Below are 24,539 nucleotides of genomic sequence, written 5' to 3'. Positions count from 1 at the left end.
AAGTGTCTAACTTCAGCTCAGGTCACCATCTTATGGTTCATGAGTTTGAGTCCTGCATCAGGCTCTGTGCTGATAGCTCATAGCCTGGAGCCTGTTGCAGATTCTGTGTCTCCTTCTCCCTCTGTCTCTCTCTCTCTCTCTCTCTCAAAAATAAATAAACATTAAAAAAAAAAAAACAAACAAACAAAAAGAATTAGGGTGCTGAAGCAATTTACATATGGTCATAATTTCAGTAAACTGAAGGTTCAGTTGAATCTCAGGTCATCCGGCTCCGGCACCCTTGATCTTAACCACTATGTGTAAGACTCCCATTTGAATAGAGGCACATTAACCATGCCTCTAGTAAAATTGCATAGAGAGCTATGAATTTGTCCTATGAAGATGTTCCTAATTTTAAAACAGATATAGAAGCTCACGACTACAAAATATTCATTGTTAAGTGTGTGCTCAATTAAAATAACATAATCTCTTTTGCTCCATTTTATTCATTCCACACTATAGTGAGTATTTTATGTTACAATTTCTGCTATTTTGCCATTTGCTTTTGACTGATCTATATTCGCTCAAATTTCATTTGAGGATTTTTATTTCACTGTCTTGTAAAAAGAATATTTCAGTTTGGCTTCCTTTCCTGTGGTTTGCCAAAAAATGCATACTTTTAGGTATTTACATCTAGAGATTAGATTAGTGGAGAAAATAGAAAGTATCTTAGTTTCTTTCGTACGGAATTTTCTAGAGTTTTGCCTTCAAGATTGAAGTACAATTTGAACGTGTCCTATTGTATCCAAGAGATGATTAGTCAATAACTTTTGTTAACAATACTCTTGAAATTTTATCTCTTTAGTGTTTGGGCTTTCATGACTTTATTAACAGGAAAATGAGAGAGAATAAATCAGAAACACAAATAGTATTATTTAAAGTGGTCTTAATAGATAGCTGAAAGTTTAATTTTGTCTGTTTTTAGCATAAAAATCACAATAGAGATTTAGTATTGGAGGGATATTTTACTAAGTAATAAATTTCCATCTCAAAATAAATTTAATTTTGAATGTAAGGGGGAGAGGGAATAGCTACTTCCAGTTCATAGGTAATGTAGAAACAATATGTAAATTGGGGAGTGAAGCAATAACAAGTTCAATTTTTAAATTATAGTATAAGGGGAAGCAGATCTCACTTCTCTGATGTAACATTATTGTCACCATTTCAGAAAAGTGAACCAAACTGACTGTGGAGGTTTCCTTTTTGTATGTATAGCCCTTTAGCTGATTAGGCAGATCCAGTACATTGTTAAAGTCTTTTAAGTAGAGATGTTTGCATTTTGGGAGCTTGTTCCTTTTTTTCATAAAAGCTTAGATAATATAAACACGAAATTCTTCATGTATTGATTTTTTTATCTATACCACAGAAGGTCATGTATACATTTTCTCTTTCCTGGCAGATTTAAATGACCTGGTTCCATTTGGTGTATGTAGCTTTCAAGTTACATCATGCGTCAACACAGAGCTGGATTTTAAGTCCAAAATCAGAATTTTAAACAATTGATTCAAATCAACTGCAAAACCACGAGCCAATTATTTTACCTCTATCTGGCTCTTATTGACGGAATTCTTCCTGTTCAGTGTTTAAAGCTACGTACTTCAGCCTCACCCATTTGATATCAGGAACACCAGCGTAAATACCATTCCATAACCTAGCTTTTAGAAAAGCTACTAAGATAATACACTCTGTTATTCCATTAGAAAGACATTTATTTTTTTCAAACAAGTATATTTTGTTTATTTATTTTTATTTGAGAGAGAGAAAGAGTGTATACGTGAGCAGGGGAGGGGCGGAGAGAGACAGAGAGAGCCCCAGCACAGAGCCCAGTGAGGGGCTCCATTTCACAAACCATGAGATCATGACCTGAGCCGAGATCAAGAGCTGCTCAACCAACTGAGCCACCCAGGAGCCCCTAGAAATACATTTCTATCATCTTACTGCATTTTATTCATGAGGTAAGAAGTCAGTTCTGTCATTTAATAGATGCACACAAAATAATTTTATCCCATAACATCTCACCATTTCTTTAATTTTAATTTTAACCATCTTCCACACCTCTGTGAATTCTCAGACCACTAAATGAGACCAAAAAGAAAAAAAAAAAAGGTCCCAACCTTATAGTTGGTATTATTTTATACATAAAATAACATGTTTTCTTTAGTACAGCTGCAAACTAGTATTAATCTGCCATTTGCAAGCACAGTGAACTCTCTGAGTAACAACAAATGTAACAAGTTAGATTGGGTCCTAATCTTTTCACTCTGATGAAGTGAAGATCTATTAAAAATAATGACACTATGATAACACTAATTTGGCTGGTACCGCTGTCCCAAATCAGAGCTGTAGCTGGAGGCAGCTGGAGGTATTTTATTGAAAGCCAAAGTAAATTGGGGCAGTTCCCCTAGCAGTATAAATTAGTCAGAACCTTGGAGACATAGGTATATTTTCGGAGTGAAGTACTGAACTCTTTTTCTGAGAATTATGTCACCTTAATTCAGTAATTTGGTATGCCTCAGGGTTTGCATGTATTTTAGAGATACTGTAATGAAGCGTGTGAGTATTCATTTAAACACAGAAGTCCCCCAAGAATAAAAGGCATGCCTAATTCACTGGAAATGCTATCATTCTCAGAATGTTTCCAGGAGTAATGCAAACTTGTACTAGCTAGGTTAGATAAGTTATTAGGAGCATATGGGGATGAAATGGGTAAAATGTGCTAAAGAGATCATTGAAAATTAGGTCATCCTCAAATGAATTAATAAAAACTCAGAGTTTACAAACTGAAAGACTATTGAGGGGTTTGCCTCTTTTTCTTTTCTTTTTTTTCCTTAATTTCTCCCCTATCTTTTACCTTCTGGCCTCTGGTTTGGATGGACTTACATTCACCATTTCATTGACTTCAAACCTTTTGTTTTTAGGAACCCAACTTAAGTGCTATGCAGAAAAATGGAATTTTACAATTCAAAGTAATTTTTTGTCTTATATAGTGGATTTGAGAATTAGCAAAAATACTGTATGTTACAAAATTAAAACTGAATAAGCAGAGAACTATTGGTATAGAACAAAATATTTTTTCTTTTTCTTTTTTTTTTTTTTTTGTAACTACATTTTACTGGAAAACAGTGCCAGATGGATTTTAAAAACTCTATAAGTTGCTTGAGTTACCTTTGCTCATTCTAGGATATGCTTCTTTTTATCCTTCACGTGACCCTTACACCACTCCAAGTGTTAAAATAATTGCATATAACTTTGGATTTTTCTTCTGCTTATTAAAATTTAAAGTAACAAATAGAAATGTGATGTAACTGAAAATCGTAAGTTTGGGAATTAGATGGCTCTATATTGAAACCTTGGCTTGTCTTTTTGTGTTGTTGTTGTGTAGACCTGGATATTTTTCTTTTTTTTTTTAATTTTTTTAATATGTATTTATTTTTGAGAGAGAGAGAGAGAGAGGAGCAGACAGAGCATGAGAGGGGAGGGGCAGAGCTCAGAGAGGGAGACACAGATTCTGAAGCAGGCTGTGAGCACAGAGCCCAATGGATATTTTTCTTAATCTTCATGAGCTTTATTTTTCTCCTTTCAGACATAAATATTACACATATTATTACTATATATTTTTATAAATTAAATCTGGAAAATAAAATCTCTTCTAATAATGTATACCAGCATATTTAATGAGAGAAAAACATATTTTTGTCTCATTCTCATTATTTATATTTATGCTAAATACACATAGGTCCATCCTTTATAAACAATGTATACACTTTCCTCATCAGTTTTCTAAGTATGTTTTTATTAGAATCCAAACCTCATATTATCAAATGGATGTTAAATTGTGCTTTTGAAGCTCAGCTCAAAATGATTCCCGTTCTATGGTTTAGACAATAAAGATGAGGAAAAACATAATTTTGGGAAGAAAATCAATGACCATGTGTGTCACATTTACACATAGAAAACTGTCAACAGCAAGCATTTGCATCAGTGCCAAAATGATCCCTGATAGTCTGATATTTATGCTGGAAAGAAATGTATAATGCTGCTGGTAGAGAAACTTCAGTCTACATCCATACAATATAAACATTTAAGTAGTTGAAGTGCAAGAATATAAGACTAGCATTTTGATTTCCACTTAAATGACATGATAGTTGATTAATATACTTTCACTAATGTCATTGCTATTTGCATTATGTAGACACAGCATAAGCTAGGCAGGAAAAAATAATCAGAGGGTTTTACTAGAAGCTTCTTCCATCCATTTTAATATGTTAGTTGGTTATAGAATATTTTTTCCTATGAGAATATATTATTAAACAGTACTAGAATGAGATCAGAAAAAATTTACATTTCTTAGGAACTTCTCCAAATAATACAGTGGCCATGAATAAATTAATTACGGTAGAGAGATGTTATTATGTTGGCCTCAAGTGACACAATCAAGGTCATGGTTTTATTGTAGAAGGCAAATAGTAATCTGTGTTCATTGGAATACAGTGATCCATCAAAATCTTGATAGATTGGTGTGAGGAAGAATATCTCAAGTGTTTGAGTACAACTCTGTTTATCTAAATTGTTTAGTACATATTTCTACAATCTAAAATTATATTTTATAAACTAAAGTTTAGCCAGTTATTTGTATAAACCAAATGTTCTACAGTGACACTTTTTAAACTAAAAAGACACATGCATATGTTAATATGATAAAATATATTTTTCAACATTATCATTATTATTATTATTATTATTATCATTATTTCTTATTCTACCAGAGTTTCCTCTTGCTGTACATAGTAGGACATTTGTGATATGCTGATGTTATTATTCTTCAATGATGGGAACAAAAACATGAAAATAAAAATACGCCACTGGAGAGAAAATTATTTTCAATCTCAGTGAATGACACAAAATATTAATAAATAATCCTTAAAAACCATTTCAGTTTTCTTTAATCATGTATATGTATTCAAAGGCAAATAAAGATTAGATTTATAAATATAATGCCATGTCCTCAGAGTAGGAAAATAATACATTCACATTTTTTTTAGTTCATGTACATGAATCTTAATCAATTTATTTAGGAAATGATCTTTGAACAAATGAAGAGAATTTTAGTTACTTTTAACTGCATATGTAATTACATGAAATTATGGGGAATTTATTTGGAATAAAATCCAATTTGGAATATCCTTTGTTGCCGCAAATAGTTTCATAGACTGAACTATTAAAAATCAATATCACTAAATGCAGGTATTTCAAAGGCATCACATTAAAACAAGCTCACTATATTCTATCAGTATGCTTTTAAACATGAGTTTAATTCTGATTATTTCAAAAGTTCTGAATCATATCCTGTGTATGTTAGGAGTAAGATTACTAAAATAAAGTAAAGGGAAATAAAACTATATCTATGCCTATGATTGTTCATTTAAACACATTTTTACTCCAATTCTTTGATAAACATTGCAACCAAGATGTCCCTCAGTTGGTTAGTGGATAGCAAAACTGTGATGCATCCATTCAATGCAAAATTCTTCAATTACAAAAACAAATGCACAACCAAGCCACAAAATGATATGGAGGGACCTTGGATCATATTGCTAAGTGAAATAAGCCAGTCTGAAGAAACTATATGATGTATGATTCTAATTTTCTGACATTCAGGAAAAGGCAAAACTATAACAACTGTATAAGGGTCAGTGGTTGCTAGGAGTAGTGGGGGCTGGTTGAATGGGTGAAACACACAAGATTTGCTTAGAGCAATGAGACTATTCTGTATGATATCACAATGTTGGATACACGCCATCATGCATTTGTCAAAATTCGTAGTACTTTATAGCACAAAGTATGAACCTTAATATTTGCAAATTTTAGAAATATCACTTAGGAGGTCAGGGGATCCCAGGATGCCAGGATGGAATGAAGAAAACTGGTAATACTATCTAACCTCGTGAAACAACCTCACTAAAGGGTGAGGGATAAAATACTGACCTACCTAATTTTGTAAATGAAGTCTGTATGACGAAAGCAAAGGCACTGTACATAAACGCTGTACTCTAGTTGACAGAGTGGTTTCCTATAAGGGTATAGGTTAACAGTACTGATACTACTTTATATGTATAGTAGAATTGAACAATTAAGTAAATGGAAGATGGACGGGATGAGCCAGGTTTCCCACTGTTGGAGAGGGAGTCTGTAAAGAAACAAGGAAAGGAAGCTAGAATGATCCACATGGTAATAATGGACTAGAGTTGGAGACATCAACAAGAACTCTTATTTAGTTCAAAATAGATACAGATCGTTAGACGTAGAAATATTTATGCATATGTGTACCTTATATGAATTAGTATGCACACATATATTTCCTTGTTTAGTCAGCTGAGAGAACCTAGAAACAATGGTACTCCAGTAGTGATGAGCACATGTGGCATCAAGATCTAGATTTCTTTTTTTTTAATATTTTTTCATTTATTTATGAGAGAGAGCAAAGACAGAGCGTGATCAGGAGAGGGACCAAAAGAGAGGGTGACACAGAATCCGAACAGGCTCCAGGCTCTAGGCTGTCAGCACAGAGCCCAACACAGGGCTTGAACCTACAGACCGTGAGATCATGACCTGAGCTGAAGTCAGACACCTAACCAACTGAGCCACGCAGGCACCCCTAGACTTCTAACACCATTCTCCAATAGCATGGAAAAAGGCTTCTCAGAGAAATAGTTGATGTTAGGTTTGGAGCAGAGAGGATGCAAAATGAACCTGGAGCATCTAATAGTGCTAACACACACACACACACACACACACACACACACACACACACACACACCGGTGGGTCTATGTCAAAGGGACATTGTAGTCAACAGAAAAAGTTCCCAGTAGCCAAAGCTGGAAAAAAAATTGAGCAACACGTTGAATAAAGAAATACTGGGGCACCTGGGTGGCTCAGTCGGTTAAGCGTCCGACTTCGGCTCAGGTCACGATCTCGTGGTCCGCGGGTTCGAGCCCCGCGTCGGGCTCTGGGCTGATGGCTCAGAGCCTGGAGCCTGCTTCCGATTCTGTGTTTCCCTCTATCTCTGCCCCTCCCCCGTTCATGCTGTGTCTCTCTCTGTCTGAAAAATAAATAAACGTTAAAAAAAATAAAAAAGAAAAAAAGAAATACTGCATTATAGCACAAAGTAAAGAATAAATATCCATGAGCTCATACTAACCTAAATGAGTTTTTAATATATAAATGAGGGAGAATAGATAAATCTTGCATGCAGAATAATTCTAAATCATTTATATAAACATTAAGGAGTGAGAACATAAATTCCCTCTCCTTAAATATGGGCTACACATGTGAATTTCCTTGCAAAGAGTACACTGTAGAGGGGCAAAGAGAGTAACTTTACAGTGGAGTAACCTGACAAACACTACCTCAGCCAAATGATTGTGTCAACATCAATAGTGTAGTTCATGTTGATAGTATGTGCTGTTGATAGTAGGTAATGATACTCATCATAAAGTTCTACTGTGTCTCTGTCATCTACAGAAAAGCCCCAAAGCCCATATTTAACCCCGAGGAAAAGAAAAAGATCAGACAAATCCCAACGGAGGGGCATTCTACAAAAACCCTGACTAGTATTGCTCAAAACTGGCATGGTCATCCATAATGAGGAAAATCTGAGAAATTCTCACAGCCAAGAGAAGCCTAAGAGATATGGTGACTAAACATTGTGTGGATAGAATACTAGAACAGGAAAAAGGGGATAGATAAAATCTATGAAGATCCAAATAAATAATAGGCTTCAGTTAATGGTCTAGTATCGATATTGATTAATTGTAATACATATGCCATATTGTGTGAGATGTTGATAATAGGGGAGACAGGATCAGGAGTGTGTGGGAACTCTGTAATATCTGAAAGTTTTCTATAGATCTGAACTGTTTTAAAATAAAAAAGTTTATTTAAAAAACGTAGCCTATCCTTTCTGCTTAATTTGTGACAACAATGAAATAGACTGAACAGGTAAATGTTTGGATTCTTTCCTTAATAATATGATTAAATAAAAATTTAAAGTAATATGCACCCATTTCCTTTCCTTTCTTCTTCTTCTTTTTTGTACAGACATAACATGTTGCCAGTTGACCTAATTACTATTAGAAATTGAGCCAGCTTTTCTTTGGTGCTAAATTCATTTTCCTTCAAGGAAAGCTTTTAAGAGAAGCTCATTAACAATTTCATTTCACTAAGTTTGTAGCACATGTGTAAGTTTCTCTTGCTTGCATATGCAAGCTCACTGGAGCAATAAAAAAGAAGAAAATATCTGGACTTGTGCTGTTTATCACCTGTGATATGACAACAACCCATCCACCTGAGGAGATGCAGTGGTTAAAGCATAAACAAATGATTCTGATACAATGGGATTGAGTCACTATTTTGTCTATCTATCTATCTATCTATCTATCTATCTATCTATCATCTATCTATTTAACTTTATTTATTTATTTTGAGAGAGACAGAGACAACACGAGTGGGGGAGGGGAAGAGAGAGAGGGAGACAGAGAATCCCAAGTAGGGTCTGCCCTCTAAGTGTAGAGCCTGACACGAGGCTTGAACCCACAAAATGGTGAGATCATGCCCTGAGTTGAAACCAAGAGTCACATGGCTTAACCAACTAAACCAGCCAGGTGCCCATGAAACAATGGAATTGAATCATTATTTTAATATATTTTATTAAGTACCTAAAAGATATCCAGGCATTCTTCTTTCTAGAAGAGTAACCCGGCTATAAATATAGGTTCCAAACATTGCCCATAAATGTAGTATATGTATATTATGAATTTATTCAACACATTAGTTGAACACCTAATGTGTGTCAGACAATTCCAGTCCTAGAGATGTATCAGTGAGTAAAACTCATACATATCACCATCTTTGTACTCATAGCACTGTGTATTCTTTATTATGGACTATTTATATATGGGTCTTAAATTCTAGAAGTTAAGGAAAACAATAGCATTTTAAGTTCTTGTATAGCTCCACTTCTAGGCTTCCTTGAGTCCTACCAATAAAGGAAATAAGTAATCAAAACTCCTTCCTCTAGGATGTAATGTGTTAAAATCTTAAACCAGAAGAATTTAGACACAAGAAAAAGTAGCTATAGGTTTGTTCGTGGTCTGTAGAGACTCAAAACTTTGAAAAAAGAAATTTTTAAAAAGAATACTTTACCTCCACCTGCCCCATACCTCTGTTTTCCTCTCTCTCCAAAATTTGCAACATTTTTTTTTAAAGTTCTTTCAAGGAGTATTTATTAAACACCAACATCAGTTCAGTTTTTGCAACAGAATCTGGGAATAAAAGACTAACTCTAAAGATACTATTTCTACATGAGAAATTTTATGGACTAGATCATACCTATTTTCTCCTATTGCAGACTTTAAAATGCACTAAATTTTATTGGCTTTAAAGTCCATCCTAAATATTTTGAGGACCAAGAAAATAGGACAGACTGAGTCCCACATACCGCATGTCTAAAATTTGGAAGTTACAGTTACATAAATTAGCAGACTTAAATTGCAAAGTTGCATTCCTTTACCTCTACAAATATAACGTCAAAACAAGAAGCTAAAAAATATGTTACTATAGGTTGAATTGTGTTTCTGTCCCCAAAATTGAGATGTTAATGTCCTAACCGCCAGTACCTGTGGACCTTATTTGTAAATAGGGTCTTAGTCAAGATAAATTGAGGTCATAGGGTGGTCGTTAATCCAGATGACTGGTGTCCTCATAAGAAGAGGGGAATCTAACAGAGATACACAAGGAGAGCACTATGTGAAGACACAGGTACATGCAGACCTAAAAGGAAGATAGCTATCTGAACAGAGAGCCATTCGAACACTGGAGAAATGCTGTCACAAGCCAAGGAGCACGTGGAGTTACTAGAAATTTAGAAGAGGCCAGGAAGGATCTTCCCCTAGAAGCTTTGGAGGAAGTAAGGCCCAGCTGACACTTTGATTTTGGTCTTCTAGCCTCTAGAACTGTGAAAACAAATTCCTGTTGTTTTAAGCCATCTAGTTTGTGGTCCTTTGTAACAACAGCCTTAGGAAATTGATAAACATGTGAATAACTGCCATTTTTGTGAAATGAGAAAAATTTAGCCACTTATCAAAGATAATATAATTATTATTGTACAAGTTCAGCTGTTATGTTGATAGATAGGCAATGTTTATGTGAAAAAAATACTTTCATGATTCAACAACTACATATTTTTCCAGTTATGTATTATTAAAAATTATGTTTTTATCATACAATTTATATTTCTTGCCTTCATCTTGACAAAAATCACTATTTTTCATGGTCAATATTTTACTCGATTTGTCTTCTGTTGGCAATAATTACTGGCATATACTTTTAAAATGATAAAAATATCTTTAAAATATTTAGATGTAAAGAATTATAAACAATAAGTAAATTTATTTCCAGATTACAATATTTAAATATAGTTTCACAAACATGTAATTTAAATATATATATTAAAATATAATTACCAGGGACACCTGGGTGGCTCAGTTGGTTAAGCGACTGATTTTGGCTCAGGTCGTGATCTCACAGCTTGTGGGTTCGAGCCACGCATCGGGGTATGTGCTGACAGCTCAGAGCCTGGAGCCTGCTTCAGATTCTGTGTCTCCCTCTCTCTCTGCCCTTCCCCTGCTTGTGCTCTGTCTCTCTCTCAAAAATAAATAAACATTAATTTTTTTTAAAAAGAAATAATTACATTTAAAGAAATATTTTTATGAAATTTGTTATTTTAAAATTATTTCTTAATGTTTATTTATTTTTGAGAGAGGGAGAGAGAGAAACACACAGAGAGTGTGAGTGGGGGAGGAGCAGAGAGAGAGAGAGAGGAGACAGAGAATCCAAAGCAGGCTCCAGGTTCTGAGCTGTCAGCACAGAGCTTGATGTAGGGATAGAACTTGCAAACTATGAAATCGTGACCTGAGCCAAATTCAGCATTTAACAAATTGAGCCACCCTGGCACCCCTTCTCATTTTTAATTCTAATGTTCAAGGTGAATCTAACGTGCTAATGCAAACAATCAGATTCAAGATAATATTGTTCTGCATGAATTGAAAAAGAGAAGGTTCGGCACATTTAAATAGAAATGTGTCTTTTGTTTTGGACCAGGGTTAACAATGTTTGTGAAGCTTTTAGATGGTGCCATTAAATAAAAGATTAACTTATGACTACTATCAGGTAAATGGTTGGACTCTGTGTTAAGTGATCTGATGCATGGATTTACAGGGGCTGTCAAGGAGCATTCACAAGTTTCTCTTTCCCTATCCCTGTTACACAGTCTTCTAAATTAACGATTACCTGGTTTTAAATCTTGTAATGTTCAATATTTCATGATCCAGAATATGCTGGAAATCATTAACAATTCACCAATTTTGATCCTCTAAACATTTTAAAGGTTTGTCTTAGAATTTAAAAATTTTTACATTTTCTTTATTTTTACCTTGGGAGGAATTGATAAATTTCCTTAATAACATAGCTCAAATCATACAAAGAAAATCATTGTGGAATAGAATAAATATAGAAATCGACTTTATATGAAACTTCAAATATTTCTTTACTTTAAGCAGCGGTTTCTAAACAATACCTATGATAAACCAAATGGAAGAAATACTCTTTAAAGCAAATTTTTAACTTATCAGAAGAAACTATTTGAAAGCAGGCTAAATTTGGGCATTCTATAAGGTACACAGTTTTACAATGCAGCATTGTTCTAAATCTATTTCACACATAAAAGGAAAAAAATACATGGTATTATCTGGAGAGAAAGGGAATGACTAAGAACTTTTTAAAATGCTGTCTATTCAACTCTTGTCACTTTCAGAGCAACGAATAGTGAGCAATGATGCCAAAATCTTTAATTCATGGGTCTCCATTGGCTCAGCTTACACAGTAGAAAATATATCCCAAGTTCCTATAATATAGATATAATAATGGAAATGCATTTGTTATAAGTTCCTTGAAACTTCAATTGCCCTTATTTTTGCTTTCAAACTCATTGTGTGTCAGATATAAGAAAACAACAACAGTAACTACTGTATAGCCTGAAATGTGTTTACCTACATCTACACAGATAGGTGGGTAAGTAAGTAGGTAGATAAAAATGTAGATAAATCTTTATAGGAAAACCCATTTTGGAGGGCTCATGAGCATTTTTCTCAAATACTTTAACATGCTGTTGATTTTGTTTAATAAAACAATTGACACTCTATCTATTTTTAACTGACACAATTAGAGATCACCCTGGGCAGGTAATGGCAGTGAGTCCTTAACTTAGGACAGTATGTTTAGACAACGGTTGAAGGTTATGGATGAGTACAAACATTTCCAATGTATTTACTACAGCTACATATGATGCCTGCCAAATACTACTTTAACTCTTATTCTTAAAATTATAATGATTCCAAGAATTTATTTTGTTCAATGGTTTGTTTATGGAAGTGGTACTGTCTGGCAAATGAAACCATTTCTAGGAAGAGTGCTCACTTATCTTTCTTGGATTTCAACCAAACACATTTCAGAGACAATGACATAATGTATCTACAGAAGTTTAACTTGGCTGGCATAAGGTTTAAGTAGAAATATTCCATCCAAATATCTATCTATATCTATTAGGCATGCTGCCCATTTTTAAAGACTCATGACTTACGATAGTGGATCTCAACTTTGCACATTGGAATCACTTGGGAGCTTAGAAGATACTGATATCTGGGTTCCATCATCAGAAGTTCAGATTTAATTGGTCATGGGCATTGGTTCCTGGGCATTGAAATTTTTAAATCTCTCCAGGTGATTCTAATGTCTAGTGAAATAGTAGAACCACTGTGGTCTTAGGATTTTAAGAAGGCTTGGGTGAGAAAGGTAATATTTTAGGTTTTATAAATGTTCCTTTGAAATGATCATGCCTAAGCCCAAAGTACTGACTTCTTTGAATATATTTTAACTCATATGTGGAATTTAAGAAACAAAACAAATGAGCAAAGGAAAAGAGAGGGAGAGAGAAGCCAAGAAACAGACTCTTAACTACAGAGAACAAATTGATAATTACCAGCGGGGAGGTGGATGGGGGAAATGTATGAAATAGGTGATGGGGACTAAAGAGTGCAGTTGTCATGATGAGCACTGAGTGATATATAGTATGCTTAAATCACTACATTGTGTACCTGAAATTAATATACCACTGTATGTTGGGGTGCCTGGGTGGCTCAGTTGGTTAAATGACTGACTTCGGCTCAGGTCATGATCTTACAGTTTGTGGGATTGAGCCCCTCATTGTGCTCTGTGCTGACAGCTTGGAACATGGAGCCTGCTTCCGATTCTGTGTCTCCCTCTCCCTCTGTCTCTCCCCACTTATGTTCTGTCTCTTTCTCAAAAATAAACATTAAAAATATTAAAAATATATATGCCATTGTATGTTAACTATACTGGAATTAAAAATGTCACAAAAATGAATTAATTAAAAAATAGCAGTTTTGATGGCACAAGTAGGTTATTGCAAATACAAGATTAAATAAAATATGATTTAAAACCATGTCCTTAATATTCTTTTGGTTCCCAATCCATGGTGTTTTTACTGTTAAATTTTCTATGTCTGCATAATGTACTCTTCGTAGTAGGGCATTATTTATTTATTTATTTATTTATTTATTTATGTTTATTTTATTTATTTATTTTTTATTTTATTTTTTAATATATGAAATTTACTGTCAAATTGGTTTCCATACAACACCCAGTGCTCATCCCAAAAGGTGCCCTCCTCAATACCCATCACCCACCCTGCCCTCCCTCCCACCCCCCATCAACCCTCAGTTTGTTCTCAGTTTTTAACAGTCTCTAATGCTTTGGCTCTCTCCCACTCTAACCTCTTTTTTTTTTTTTTTTTTTCCTTCCCCTCCCCCATGGGTTTCTGTTATGTTTCTCAGGATCCACATAAGAGTGAAACCATATGGTATCTGTCTTTCTCTGTATGGCTTATTTCACTTAGCATCACACTCTCCAGTTCCATCCATGTTGCTACAAAAGGCCATATTTCATTTTTTCTCATTGCCACGTACTATTCCATTGTGTATATAAACCACAATTTCTTTATCCATTCATCAGTTGATGGACATTTAGGCTCTTTCCATAATTTGGCTATTGTTGAGAGTGCCGCTATAAACATTGGGGTACAGGTGCCCCTATGCATCAGTACTCCTGTATCCCTTGGATAAATTCCTAGCAGTGCTATTGCTGGGTCATAGGGTAGGTCTATTTTTAATTTTCTGAGGAACCTCCACACTGCTTTCCAGAGCGGCTGCACCAATTTGCATTCCCACCAACAGTGCAAGAGGGTTCCTGTTTCTCCACATCCTCTCCAGCATCTATAGTCTCCTGATTTCTTCATTTTGGCCACTCTGACTGGCGTGAGGTGGTATCTGAGTGTGGTTTTGATTTGTATTTCCCTGATAAGGAGCGACGTTGAACATCTTTTCATGTGCCTGTTGGCCATCCGGATGTCTTCTTTAGAGAAGTGTCTATTCATGTTTTCTGCCCATTTCTTCACTGGGTTATTTGTTTTTCGGGTGTGGAGTTTAATGAGCTCTTTATAGATTTTGGATACTAGCCCTTTGTCCGATGTGTCATTTGCAAATATCTTTTCCCATTCCGTTGGTTGCCTTTTAGTTTTGTTGGTTGTTTCCTTTGCTGTGCAGAAGCTTTTTATCTTCATAAGGTCCCAGTAATTCACTTTTGCTTTTAATTCCCTTGCCTTTGGGGATGTGCCGAGTAAGAGATTGCTACGGCTGAGGTCAGAGAGGTCTTTTCCTGCTTTCTCCTCTAAGGTTTTGATGGTTTCCTGTCTCACATTCAGGTCCTTTATCCATTTTGAGTTTATTTTTGTGAATGGTGTGAGAAAGTGGTCTAGTTTCAACCTTCTGCATGTTGCTGTCCAGTTCTCCCAGCACCATTTGTTAAATAGACTGTCTTTTTTCCATTGGATATTCTTTCCTGCTTTGTCAAAGATGAGTTGGCCATACGTTTGTGGGTCTAGTTCTGGGGTTTCTATTCTATTCCATTGGTCTATGTGTCTGTTTTTATGCCAATACCATGCTGTCTTGATGATGACAGCTTTGTAGTAGAGGCTAAAGTCTGGGATTGTGATGCCTCCTGCTTTGGTCTTCTTCTTCAAAATTACTTTGGCTATTCGGGGCCTTTTGTGGTTCCATATGAATTTTAGGATTGCTTGTTCTAGTTTCGAGAAGAATGCTGGTGCAATTTTGATTGGGATTGCATTGAATGTGTAGATAGCTTTGGGTAGTATTGACATTTTGACAATATTTATTCTTCCAATCCATGAGCAGGGAATGTCTTTCCATCTCTTTATATCTTCTTCAATTACCTGCATAAGCTTTCTATAGTTTTCAGCATACAGATCTTTTACATCTTTGGTTAGATTTATTCCTAGGTATTTTATGCTTCTTGGTGCAATTGTGAATGGGATCAGTTTCTTCATTTGTCTTTCTGTTGCTTCATTGTTAGTGTATAAGAATGCAACTGATTTCTGCACATTGATTTTGTATCCTGCAACTTTGCTGAATTCATGTATCAGTTCTAGCAGACTTTTGGTGGAGTCTATCGGATTTTCCATGTATAATATCATGTCATCTGCAAAAAGCGAAAGCTTGACTTCATCTTTGCCAGTTTTGATGCCTTTGATTTCCTTTTGTTGTCTGATTGCTGATGCTAGAACTTCCAGCACTATATTAAACAGCAGCGGTGACAGTGGGCATCCCTGTCGTGTTCCTGATCTCAGGGAAAAAGCTCTCAGTTTTTCCCCGTTGAGGATGATGTTAGCTGTGGGCTTTTCATAAATGGCCTTTATGATCTTTAAGTATGTTCCTTCTATCCCGACTTTCTCAAGGGTTTTTATTAAGAAAGGGTGCTGGATTTTGTCAAAGGCCTTTTCTGCATCGATTGACAGGATCATATGGTTCTTCTCTTTTTTTTTGTTAATGTGATGTATCACGTTGATCGATTTGCGAATGTTGAACCAGCCCTGCATCCCAGGAATGAATCCCACTTGATCATGGTGAGTAATTCTTTTTATATGCTGTTGAATTCGATTTGCTAGTATCTTATTAAGAATTTTTGCATCCATATTCATCAGGGATATTGGCCTGTAGTTCTCTTTTTTTACTGGGTCTCTGTCTGGTTTAGGAATCAAAGTAATACTGGCTTCATAGAATGAGTCTGGAAGTTTTCCTTCCCTTTCTATTTCTTGGAATAGCTTGAGAAGGATAGGTATTATCTCTGCTTTAAATGTCTGGTAGAACTCCCCTGGGAAGCCATCTGGTCCTGGACTCTTATTTGTTGGGAGATTTTTGATAACCGATTCAATTTCTTCGCTGGTTATGGGTCTGTTCAAGCTTTCTATTTCCTCCTGATTGAGTTTTGGAAGAGTGTGGGTGTTTAGAAATTTGTCCATTTCTTCCAGGTTGTCCAATTTGCTGGCATATAATTTTTCATAGTATTCCCTGATAATTGTTTGTATCTCTGAGGGATTGGTTGTAATCATTCCATTTTCATTCATGATTTTATCTATTTGGGTCATCTCCCTTTTCTTTTTGAGAAGCCTGGCTAGAGGTTTGTCAATTTTGTTTATTTTTTCAAAAAACCAACTCTTGGTTTCGTTGATCTGCTCTACAGTTTTTTTAGATTCTATATTGTTTATTTCTGCTCTGATCTTTATGATTTCTCTTCTTCTGCTGGGTTTAGGCTGCCTTTGCTGTTCTGCTTCTATTTCCTTTAGGTGTGCTGTTAGATTTTGTATTTGGGATTTTTCTTGTTTCTTGAGATAGGCCTGGATTGCAATGTATTTTCCTCTCTGGACTGCCTTCGCTGCATCCCAGAGCGTTTGGATTGTTGTATTTTCATTTTCGTTTGTTTCCATATATGTTTTAATTTCTTCTCTAATTGCCTGGTTGACCCACTCATTCGTTAGTAGGGTGTTCTTTAACCTCCATGCTTTTGGAGGTTTTCCAGACTTTTTCCTGTGGTTGATTTCAAGCTTCATAGCATTGTGGTCTGAAAGTATGCATGGTATAATTTCAATTCTTGTAAACTTATGAAGGGCTGTTTTGTGACCCAGTATATGATCTATCTTGGAGAATGTTCCATGTGCACTCGAGAAGAAAGTATATTCTGTTGCTTTGGGATGCAGAGTTCTAAATATATCTGTCAAGTCCATCTGATCCAATGTATCATTCAGGGCCCTTGTTTCTTTATTGACTGTGTGTCTAGATGATCTATCCATTTCTGTAAGTGGGGTGTTAAAGTCCCCTGCAATGACCACATTCTTATCAATGAGGTTGCTTATGTTTATGAGTAATTGTTTTATATATCTGGGGGCTCGGGTATTTGGCGCATAGACATTTATAATAGTTAGCTCTTCCTGGTGGATAGACCCTGTGATTATTATATAATGCCCTTCTTCATCTCTTGTTACAGCCTTTAATTTAAAGTCTAGTTTGTCTGATATAAGTATGGCTACTCCAGCTTTCTTTTGGCTTCCAGGAGCATGATAAATAGTTCTCCATCCCCTCACTCTCAATCTAAAGGTGTCCTCAGATCTAAAATGAGTCTCTTGTAGACAGCAAATAGATGGGTCTTGTTTTTTTATCCATTCTGATACCCTATGTCTTTTAGTTGGCGCATTTAATCCATTTACATTCAGTGTTATTATAGAAAGATATGGGTTTAGAGTCATTGTGATGTCTGTATGTTTTATGCTTGTAGTGATGTCTCTGGTACTTTGTCTCACAGGATCCCCCTTAGGATCTCTTGTAGGGCTGGTTTCGTGGTGACAAATTCCTTCAGTTTTTGTTTGTTTGGGAAGACCTTTATCTCTCCTTCTATTCTAAATGACAGACTTGCTGGATAAAGGATTCTCGGCTGCATATTTTTTCTGTTTAGCACACTGTAGATATCGTGCCAAGCCTTTCTGGCCTGCCAAGTTTCAAAGGAGAGATCAGTCACGAGTCTTATAGGTCTCCCTTTATATGTGAGGGCACGTTTATCCCTTGCTGCTTTCAGAATTTTCTCTTTATCCTTGTATTTTGCCAGTTTCACTATGATATGTCGTGCAGAAGATCGATTCAAGTTACGTCTGAAGGGAGTTCTCTGTGCCTCTTGGATTTCAATGCCTTTTTCCTTCCCCAGTTCAGGGAAGTTCTCAGCTATAATTTGTTCAAGTACCCCTTCAGCACCCTTCCCTCTCTCTTCCTCCTCTGGGATACCAATTATGCGTATATTATTTTTTTTTAGTGTATCACTTAGTTCTCTAATTTTCCCCTCATACTCCTGGATTTTTTTATCTCTCTTTCTTTCAGCTTCCTCTTTCTCCATAACTTTATCTTCTAGTTCACCTATTCTCTCCTCTGCCTCTTCAAGCCGAGCCATCGTGGTTTCCATTTTGTTTTGCATTTCGTTTAAAGCGTTTTTCAACTCCTCGTGACTGTTCCTTAGTCCCTCGATCTTTGTGGCAAGAGATTCTCTGCTGTCCTGTATACTGTTTTCAAGCCCAGCGATTAATTTTATGACTATTATTCTAAATTCACTTTCTGTTATATTATTTAAATCCTTTTTGATCAGTTCATTAGCTGTTGTTATTTCCTGGAGATTCTTCTGAGGGGAATTCTTCCGTTTGGTCATTTTGGAGAGTCCCTGGCGTGGTGAGGACCTGCAGTGCACTTCCCCTGTGCTGTGGTGTATAACTGGCGTTAGTGGGCGGGGCCGCAGTCCAACCCGATGTCTGCCCCCAGCCCACTGCTGGGGCCACAGTCAGACTGGTGTGTGCCTTCTCTTCCCCTCTCCTAGGGGCGGGATTCACTGTGGGGTGGCGTGTCCCGTCTGGGCTACTTGCACACTGCCAGGCTTGTGTTGCTGGGGATCTGGCGTATTAGCTGGGGTGGGTAGGCAAGGTGCACGGGGGCTGGAGGGGCAGGCTTAGCTCGCTTCTCCTTAGGTGATCCACTTCAGGAGGAGCCCTGTGGCAGCGGGAGGGAGTCAGATCCGCTGCCGGAGGTTTGGCTCCGCAGAAGCACAGAGTTGGGTGTTTGCGCGGAGCGAGCAAGTTCCCTGGCAGGAACTGGTTCCCTTTGGGAATTTTGGCTGGGGGATGGGCGGGGGAGATGGCGCTGGCGCCTTTGTTCCCCGCCAAGCTGAGCTCTGCCGTCAGGGGGCTCAGCAGCTCTCCCTCCCTTTGTCCTCCAGCCTTCCTGCTTTCCGCGCAGAGCTGTTAACTTATGACCTCCCAGACGCTAAGTCGCGCTTGCTGTGGGAACACAGTCTGTCCGGCCCCTCCGCTTTTGCCAGCCAGACTCGGGGGCTCTGCTTGGCCGGCGAGCCGCCCCTCCGCCCCGGCTCCCTCCCGCCAGTCCGTGGAGCGCGCACCGCCTCGCCGCCCTTCCTACCCTCTTCCGTGGGCCTCTAGTCTGCGCTTGACTCCGGAGACTCCGTTCTGCTAATCCTCTGGCGGTTTTCTGGGTTCTTTAGGCAGGTGTAGGTGGAATCTAAGTGATCGGCAGGACGCGCTGTGAGCCCCGCGTCCTCCTACGCCGCCATCTTCCGGCACTCCCTATTTATGTTTATTTTTGACAGAAAGAGAGACAGCATGAGTGGGGGAGGGGCAGAGAGAGACGGGGAGACACAGAATCTGAAAAATTCAGATCATGATCTGAGCCGGAAGTCAGATGCTTAACCAAATGAGCCACCCAGGCACCCCTAAGAGGCATATTTATTAATGTAGATTGGAATTCAGTGATGTGCCGGTAAATGTTTAACAAGCGTATCTTTGAAGACAAATGACCCTGATTTATAGTATTTTCTGCTCTCCATGATATATTCACTTGTACGGTGGCCACTCTCAACTTACAACAGCTGACAAAGTTTCTGAAAATTGACTAGGTGTTGCACATTTAGAGCTGGGTGCAATATCCCATTGCAACTCACCACCTGCACATGTTGAGCCTTTTGTATAACACTGGATACTCTTACGCAAAATGTCAGTTAATCCTCAAATCTACACAGTAATAGACTAACAGTGCAGTTTGTTCCAAATCAAAGGAAGGAAATAAGAGGCTTAAAGAAGATTTAAGTTGCTCAAATCAAGTCAGGCTGTAGCCATCAACATAAAATTTTGAACATCTGCCATGAATCAGGTGCTATACTTCCATCTGTAGATTCATGACAATATCCCTACCCTCAAAGGGCCTATATTCTACTCTGAAAAGACAGAAAAATCAATAAATCAATATTTAGGATAATCTTACTAGTTGATAAGAGCTAAGAGGAAAAAGAGATTGATGCCGAGGGTGAGAATGACTGTTTTAGGATTTTTTTAGGTTAGACCACAGATAAATTTTCTTAGGAATTGCCACTTGAATTAAGTTTTATATGAAAACTTATATAGGTAGTACAGCTCTGGGGGAAGTGCTATATGGAAAAGGAACAAATGAAAAATGTGCTAAAACTAAGATAAGCCAGAAGTTTCTAAGGCACAACTAAAGATGGAGCAGGTACCTAGCAAAGGTAGTAGAGATAAGAAGCTGGGAAGGGTTATGACTAGTCTTATAGTTTGGATTCTATTCTGTGATGGAAAACCACTTACGAGTTTTAGGCCCGAGAATGATGAGATCTAAAGCATGATGTATATGGTAACCCCACCTGCTCTGACCAGGGGATGAGTGGGGGCTGGGAGACCAACTCAAGGTTCTTGATGTAGTTCAGACTTTGAATAATGGTTACGTAGAATAGAGCAGAGTTTCCCAAGTTACGTGCAGAATATCAGCTTCTAAGATCCGAAAGTGCAGTTTTGTGGATCTAAGCATACTTGTCTTGATTGACCTATGACTTCAGCTCTGAGCCAGTGTTGATACAACATCAATGTCCCTCTGCCATGGCATATCAGAGAAAGCACTGGAAAGTGTTTAGAAGTGAATATGGTAAGATCAATTCAGATTATGGATAATTTGAAGGTAGGGATGTTTACATTTGCTGATCACTTCACTGTGGGACTTAGAAGGAAAAATCAAAGACTATTAATCTGTCAGATAGGAAACGGATGGAACACTCAAAAGAGTAGACAAAACAAACTTTAATAAATGGACTCTTTACAAGGCAAAGGACAATTAAGGTGATACCAAAAGGAATGATGAATTACCCTGGGGTTCTCAGAAGCAGGAAGGTGTTTCAAACCTTAGCCCTAAAAGTGCAATGGAATGGTTGTTTTCACGTTAAAATACTACTTAGAAAAGTTACAGAAACTTGTACATGGAAATACAGAAAACCAAAAATGCTTTGGATCTTATTTACAGTGAGGGAAAAAGTAATCTTATCACTAGTAACACAGCTTTTTTTCCTGTTTTCCTCATCCTCTTCCTAGGATTAACTAGGGTATGGAATATTTGGCACAATAATACATTGATGTCTTTATAGTAAAAGTAATCCATAATAGCAAGAGAAAATTTTCTTGTAGATTATTCACCCGAAGTATCTTAGAACCCTAAGTATACTTCTAGAACCCTAGAAGCAACCCTACTTCTAGAAAGTACCATAAGTATCTACTTTTTCTCTCCCTGATATGGAAGTTTAAGATTTCAACATCTTGAAAATCCTCAGTCAACTTTTTTTTATTCTGTGAATTAATTTTTGTTGTTATTGTCGATTTATTATTATTATTATTATTATTATTTAATTTACATCCAAATTAGTTAGCATATACTGCAACAATGATTTCAGGAGTAGTCAACTCCTTTTAATGTAGTATTTGGATTTCAATTGTTAATTACCCAAATCATGATCTTTCATTCTACATCTGGCATTTGTGTTCTGTTCATTTCCTTGCTCATTAGTGTAACTGTTTCTTTCCCAATGCCTCTCTCTTAAATAGAGGTTTAGGTAAAGGAGCTATCAGCTAATCTGAAATTACAGCCTGGTTAGAGATCAGTGGATTCTTCAGTGTAATGATGATTATCATGATGTTTTCAGTCCAAGAGTTACAGTAGGAAGACTTTGAGAATCGTTTTTTTCCCCGATTCTCACCTTCTTATAGGTTTATATGTGTTTCTTATCTTCCAATTTTTAATTGAACTTTCAGTGAACTAAATTTAGTTGTGAACATATCAATACATCATATCAAATATCTCAAACATAAAGTATTCAAAATTTCCTTGCGTTTTTTGTCTTAATGTTAAGAAGATAGATTAATATATATACTAATATATAACATATATATATATATATATATATATATATATATATATATAAACAGTATATATAACTAAACAAAAGGAATTCACATTATGTCAGGCATTAAGAAAAATAAAAATGTTAGAATTACAAACTTGCAAATTTAAGCATGGGCTAGACAGGTTTCACAGATGGTTGAGAGAGAAAGAGACAGAGGAAAGATAGAGGGAGAGGCAGAGAGAGAGAAATCCTTTGAATTAATATTACTATCTTCAAAATAGAATGGTGAAAATAATGCAGACATTAATGGGTATGCTATTAGTGAAGCTTCCAGGTTCATATCATGGCCAGAATACCTAAATCTTACTTTTCCTTAGGTATTAAGGGTAATTGACTGTGGAGTCAAGGTTTATTGTAGCTAGACTATCATGTGTGTTATATAGATATTTCTGAGTTTAGGGTATTAATATTGTCGTGCATGAGATTAGCACACATATATGATAGCCTTGGGCTTTTACTATAAAATGAATAGATGATTGGCTAATTACAAAATAATCTTTCTTGGGGCACCTGGGTGGCTCAGTTGGTGAAGCGTCTGACTTTGGCTCAGGTCGTGATCTCCCGGTTTGTGGGTTCGAGTGCCGTGTCACGCTCTGTGCTGACAGCTTGCTCAGATCCTGGAGCCTGCTTCGGATTCTGTCTCCCTTTCTCTCTGCCCCTGTCCCACTCACACTCTGTCTCTGTCTCTCTCAAAAATAAATAAACATTAAAAATTTTTTTTAAATAAAAAAAACAAAATAATCTTTCTTTTAATATAGTAATTTTGAGGGCTGCCTGGGTGGCTCAGTCAGTTAAGCGTCCGACTTCGGCTCAGGTCATGATCTCACGGCTGTGAGTTCGAGCCCCGCGTAGGGCTCTGTGCTGACAGTTCAGAGCCTGGAGTCTGTTTCAGATTCTGTGTCTCCCTCTCTCTCTGACCCTGCCCCACTCATGCTCTGGCTCTCTCTGTCTCAAAAATAAATAAATTTAAAAAAAAATTAAAATAGTAATTTTGAAATTGCTGGCTTAATTTAATTTATTCTTCTTAGGCTCTATTATGTGTTAACTATTTATATGTTATATCCGCTTTTCTTAGTTTTCTGATAAAAATATGACCACAACAGACATATAAGTTGGTAGTTAAATTACTTAGAAATTAAAATAATGATTTTAATGTCTATTATTAATTATTTGTAATGATAAACCCACTGCAAAGAGCCTCAGGGAACTTGTCAATTAAGTATTTCTAAGCCATAACAATAAAAATAGCCATGGCATGAGAATTTTAATTATCAACAAATATCTCTTGGCCTAAAAATTTAAGGGCTACAATATGCCCTCAAAGTCAAAAGTAGCATTTCTGGAAAATAAGTACACAAGTAATCAACAGCACTTACTGATTTCTCCTTCTGGGTGGAAGCTGAAGCCATGAACCTGGTGAGCTTTGATTCCTGAAAATGAGATTTTTGGTTCCTAAATCTTTCATGGAATGGATATTGGAAACTCATATAGGAGAAATGCCACATATCACTGTGAAATGTGGCATGTATCTGTACAGACAGGCATAGTTTTCCTTCCTATTGAATCCTATGATTTTTTTTTCCATTGCTTGGATGGTATCTGGTACCACTAAAAACATACATCTCCACAATTCTTACTAATTTATTTAGTAGTTATTTGCAAAAATGACTAGTTGATCACAGTTGCTGAAACAGTATAACTAACTACGAATGTATGTCTAATGTCTTATATTTTCCTTGGACAGCTTTAGCTAGGGGGATTCCAAATGGGGTTTTAGTTTCCTCACATAGGAGCAAAAAATCCGAATCTAACTAAGTTAAGCAAAAATCAGTTTAAAAAAAAAGAATTGAAATATATAATTAGAGAGCTACCACTCACCAAATCAAAGAAATGCCTAAAAATTAGGCTTTGAGGAGGACAGAAAACCAAGTGAGCTCATCAATCTCAGCAGGAGAACTCAGTACTTCTTTTTCAGGGCACTGACATCATAATTAACCAGAATTAGCTGTTCATAACATTCTTTCCTTGTATTTTTCCATGTAAGATTTTTATGCCTAGGGATATAGTTTGATTATCATGGTTGGTGCACATGCCAAACATTTAATTGGGGCATGACATTGGAACAGGTCTGCTGATACTGTTCCCACAAGAACCATGTCTAAGTGGCAAA

The 24,539-nt window shown here is 36.6% G+C and overlaps 1 long non-coding RNA gene across 1 annotated transcript in view; it reads right to left on the bottom strand.

The window, feature by feature from the left end:
* The window catches only part of LOC132693258 (uncharacterized), a 49,243-nt gene extending 24,924 nt beyond the window's left edge, over positions 1-24,319 (bottom strand). The window contains exons 1-2 of the long non-coding RNA XR_013554887.2: positions 24,248-24,319; positions 23,746-23,799 (exon numbers count right to left, since the gene is read on the bottom strand). This is a non-coding gene — a long non-coding RNA (uncharacterized LOC132693258). The remainder of the gene's footprint in view (positions 1-23,745; positions 23,800-24,247) is intronic.
* Positions 24,320-24,539: the final 220 nt, after the last annotated feature.

Source organism: Panthera onca, chromosome B1 (genome assembly GCF_046562875.1).
Source record: "Panthera onca isolate mPanOnc1 chromosome B1, mPanOnc1 haplotype 2, whole genome shotgun sequence".
NCBI lineage: Eukaryota > Metazoa > Chordata > Mammalia > Carnivora > Felidae > Panthera > Panthera onca.
The sequence above is the reverse complement of the archived record's forward strand: the minus strand, read 5'-3'. Positions and strand labels throughout refer to the sequence as shown.